At 43.1% G+C, this 5,084-nt stretch overlaps 1 pseudogene across 1 annotated transcript; it reads left to right on the plus strand.

The window, feature by feature from the left end:
• The first annotated feature begins 780 nt into the window (after positions 1-780).
• Positions 781-2,243, plus strand: Rpl31l9 (ribosomal protein L31 like 9; annotated as a pseudogene). The gene is made up of 2 exons (XR_015636345.1): positions 781-909; positions 1,101-2,243. The product of XR_015636345.1 is annotated as a ribosomal protein L31 like 9 (transcript).
• The last annotated feature ends 2,841 nt before the right edge of the window (positions 2,244-5,084 follow it).

The following is a 5,084-nucleotide window of genomic DNA, read 5'->3' on the forward strand; positions in this document are numbered from 1 at the left end:
CGTGTTGATACCTGTGGTCCCTACTGCCACCTGAGACCATGCTGAGGTACATGCACACTCTGATGCTGGAGACCATGTGGATGTCCATGGTCCACACTGTTGCCAGAAACCTTGTCTAAGTCTATGACTCATGCTCCCGCTGACTCTAAAGGGCAGGGAAGCAACTTTTGCCATGGTGTTAATGACTACAGACTCACCACTGAGAAAGAGGGGCATCAGGGTTGGGGATTTAGCTCAGTGGTAGAGTGCTTGCCTAGCAAGCACAAGGCCCTGGGTTCAGTCCCCAGCTCCGGAAAAAAAAAAAAAAAGAGAGGGGCATCAGAGCCTTCTGTGTCATCCCCTGTCCCCCACCAAACTAACAGTCTAGTCAGAAAGCCCTTAAAGAGAACTCCTAAAAGTCGCAATGAGGATGCTGAAGTGTGTCTGTCCACAGTTGATGGCTTCCGGCAGGGTTGCAGGTGGAAGGACTCAGCTTTCTTTAAGGGGATGGCCATCGGGAGTTCGGTCATGCTCCAGTGAGTATATGGGTAACACAAACTAGGGTTGTTCTTTTCCTACTCTACTCCTTTTCTCCTTCTTTTTCCCTTTCTTTATATGTGTGGGAGTTTTTGGCAAACCTGGGAGGACTGGGATGTGACATTCCCAAATAATCGATAAAATATTATGAAAAAACGATTTCTTTTTTGCAACCTGAACTTACTGTTTCATTGGACAAATAGCCGTTAGGAGATTATAACCGAATGATTGACGCGTCCAGGTAACGAAAGGAGCTCGAATGCCAGTGCTAACGTGAAGTACTCCATTTCAGAAAGACAGTAAATGTGTTGCCATCCAAGTAAAAGCTGCAAAGCGCCGGAGGCTCTGGGAGGCGGCAAACAATGAGAAGTCGGAGCGGGAGACTCAGCCTGAGTGAGTCAGCACCACAGAGAAGCAGAGCACCCACGGGCTCCTCGTTTTAGGAAAAATAAAAAGCTCCCTTGCTTTTACAGTAGAGAGGAGCAGTGTGGGAGAGGGGAGGCAAATGCTCCTTTTAGAAAAAAAGATATTAATTTAATTTAATGTATGTAAGGTTTGCCCACATGTATGTCTGTACCCCACAGGTTTGCGGTGCCCGGCGAGGCCAGGGGACAGTGTTGGATGCCCTGGAGCTGGAATTACAGACTGCTGGATGCCACCTGTGGGTCCTGGGAATCGGTCTGGAGTCCTCTGGAAGAGCTGCCAGTGCTTTGTGACTGCTAAGCCATCTTTCAAGCCCCAGTAGCAAGCTCCTGAAGGGACGATAATTTAACTAAAGAAGCCCTCAAACCCAGGAACCTCTGCAGGGAAGTCTAAGACATTATCTCCTGGAGATTAAGCACTGAAACCAGTGGCTTTGTTTCTTTTTCTGCATTAGGGATACATTTTTATTGTGGAAGATAAAGATGAAGGAAAAAAGAAAAGCCACCCTACGCCCATTATTCAGAAATTTGTTCTAGTGACATCATTGAGACCCATGATGTGAGGAACTTTTTTTAAAGGCACAATTTCAATACATCTTGCTGTTTTTTCCCAGTTGTATAATCATTGCCTCTAATTTTAGACCACGTTACCACCCCAAAAAGAAGCCCACTTGTAATCATTCTCATTTTTCCTAACATACTTCCTTCCTACTTAGCCTTAAACAAACATTAATCTCGCTGTCTCCTATTTTGAACATCTCATACAAATGTGAACACAATATTTGATTGTTAGATTTCTCTAACTTAGCGGTTTTAAGACTTATTCCCGGACTTTCCATCCCACAATCCCTCGCGCCCTTCCTTTCCAACTTGGGGCGGGCAGTATGGCTCCCGCAAAGAAGGGTGGCAAGAAGAAGGGCCGTTCTGCCATCAACGAGGTGGTGACCCGAGAATACACCATCAACATTCACAAGCGCATCCATGGAGTGGGCTTCAAGAAGCGTGCTCCTTGGGCACTCAAGGAAATTCGGAAATTTGCCATGAAGGAGTTGGGGACTCCAGATGTGCGCACAGACACCAGGCTCAATAAAGCCATCTGGGCCAAAGGAATAAGGAATGTTCCGTACCGCATCCGAGTATGTTTGTCTAGAAAGCATAATGAGGATGAGGATTCACCAAACAAACTCTACACACTGGTAACTTACGTGCCTGTTACCACATTCAAAAATCTACAGACGGTCAATGTGGATGAGAACTAACTGCTGAATGTCAAATAAAGTTACAGAACTGCCAAAAAAAAAAAAAAAAGAATTATCCCCATTGCCATATACATCAGTGTTTGATACATTCTTTTTTTTTTTTCTTGATGAGTACTTCATTGTATTCATTTAACACAGTTTGGTTTTCTGCCATTGTGAATGTTGACTTGTGGCTACTTTCTAGGCCTTGAAAAAGTGCTGTTGTAAATATTTACCTAGAAGTTCTTTTGTCTGACATTGGAACAGTCTCATGTCACCTGGGCTGGTCTCAGACTTGCTGTACAACGAGACTGGCTTTGAACCACTGGCCCTCTGGCCTCCATCTCTGAGATTTGGAGATAATAACAGATGTGACCTACCATACCCTACCTTCTTCTGGGATCTGAGTCTTGTGGTAGTAACACTGTTTACTAGTCTGAGAAACTGCTAGTTTGTTTTGCAAAAATGGGTGCTATCAGTTTGCAGCCCAAGCAGCAATGTATGACAACTCTAGCTCTTTAACTTGTTAACATATGTGATTGCCTATAGAGAGGAGATATAGGGGAGAATGTATTCTGCCTGCCCCAGTGGAGTGGTATTTCATTTTTTATTTTGATTTGCATATCACTAGTGACTAGACATGTTGACTAGTTTTTTCATGTGCTCACTAGCTATCTGTAAGTCTCCAAGGGAGAAACGTCTATTCCAATTCTTTGCCCTTTTGAAATTTAGGTCGTATTTTCTTTCTATTGTAATGTATTTTAAGGTTTTTGTATTCTGGGTACAAATCATTTGCATAAATATGAATTGCAAATTACCTCTCTCACTCTGAGTCATCGCTCACTCTCTCGATGGTGGCATTCACAGTACAAGTGTCTCTAATTTGCTGCAGTCTGTTGTATTCCGTGTTTACTCTTGCTCCATGTTTTTAAAGTGGTCTTTGAGAAGGTTTTGCCTAACCCAAGAGAGCAAAAATTAATCCCACCTTCTCTTCTGGGAGCCTCTGACTTTAAGTTCTTGCCTTACAGTCAGGTTTTGGATATTAGGGATTGAGTGTCACTGTGTGGCAGGTGAGTACGCAGTCACCCGAGTATTATGTGCTTTTGAAAAGTATTATGTGCTTCTGAAAGACTGTTATTACCTCACCAACTGCTTTGGCCCTTGTAGAAAATCAGTTGACTATGAATATGGACTTATTTCTAGGCTTCAGATTCTACCCTTCTCATCTCTGTCTGTCCTTGTGTAACTACTGTTAACAATTGCCGGGTGAGGATCAGTTGGTACAGGGCTTGCCTGGAATGCACAAAGCCCCGGGTTTGATCCTGAGCCTCACATCGGACATGGAGTGCTGGTCCAGTCTTATACCATCACAGAGTGGGTGGAGCCAGGAGAAACCATAGCTGTTCAAGGTCGCCCTTGGTTAGATAGCGAGTGTGAGACTGGCCAAGGATATGAGACCCCATCTCAAAAACTAATTGCCTGGGGGCTGGAGCAGAGGCTCAGTGGTTAAGAGCACTCTCTGCTTCTGCAGGGAAACTGAGTTAGATTCCCAGCACCACATGGTGGTTCATAACCATCTGCAACTCCAGTTCTAAGGGATCCCACGCTCTCTTCTGACTTCTGCGGGGCCTGGGTGTGCATGGGGTGAACATGTACGCATGCAGACATGCATCCATACACATAAAATTAAATACATATTTTTAAATAATGCATTTCAAGTCAGGCATATTGGTGCATCGTGGCAATTAGAAGGTAGAATCAAGAAAATGGGAGGTTCAAGACCAGCCTGGGCTGCATGACACTCTGTTATGGCGAAAGGTCAAATAAATACATCATTTCTAACAGAGAATGGGTCAGAGAATAGTCAGAAAGAATTACACATGTGGATGTGAAATTGTCAAAGAACAAAATTCAGCAATAATAAATAGTTTTGTTATAGTATTTTCACATATCTAATATAAACACACATTATCCCCTCTTATCTCAGTTCCCACTAGTTCTTATCTCTCCTTGATTAGTCCCCTTTCTACTTTCTGGCCAATCTCCTTTCTTACATCTAGGTTACAACAAGAGAAAGAGTATACAATATTTCTCTTCCTGATCCAACTTGTTTGCACGTAAATTGGCGACCAATTGTCATGGCTTACGTTGTATTCCTCTTTGTGGATGCACAACGATTACTTTAATCCCTGTTGCGGACTATTTAAGCTGTTTCAGAATAACATTTCTTTCAAATAATGTAATAGACATCCCTCCAATATCTTTATTTGTAGCAAGAATCATCTCTAAGGCTGGCAAGATGGTTCAGCATATAAAAGCACTCGCCACTAAGCCTGAGGACCTGAGTTCGGTCCTCGAACCCACATGGTAGAAGGACAGCGCTGACTCCCCCAGTTGTCCTCTGTCCTTCACACAGCTTGTTTTAACAGTGCTAAGGATCAGACCAAAAGCATTTCTCACATGCGAGGCAAAGCGCCCTCCTACTGAGTTAGTTGGTACACACTTCAGTATGCTTATAGTCTAACAAAATTCAAAAGCATCAGTTTTCTCCTAGTCTTACATAAACATTAGGTTGGTCATGATATCATGAGATATGGAAATTAGGAAGTACCCAATGAAAGTTAGATATTATTACTATAATTAACATTATTATTGTTATTATTTGAATTATGTAATCTTTTAAAATATTTTATTTGTGGGGAGAGGGGTGGCAAGGAAGTGTGTGTGCCACAGTTTGCATGTGGAGGCCACTGCAAATTCCAGATGCGGAACTCCAGTCCTCACTCTGTACAGCCAGTACCTTACCCACAGAGCCATCTTGTTGGGTCCCACAATCTTATTTTTTAAGTGGCTTTTAGCTTTCAGGGGTCAGAACCCATAGCTAAGACTCTAATCTATAGACTGTCTT

Source organism: Rattus norvegicus, chromosome 13, assembly GCF_021556685.1.
Source record: "Rattus norvegicus strain SHRSP/BbbUtx chromosome 13, alternate assembly SHRSP_T2T, whole genome shotgun sequence".
NCBI classification, from domain to species: domain Eukaryota; kingdom Metazoa; phylum Chordata; class Mammalia; order Rodentia; family Muridae; genus Rattus; species Rattus norvegicus.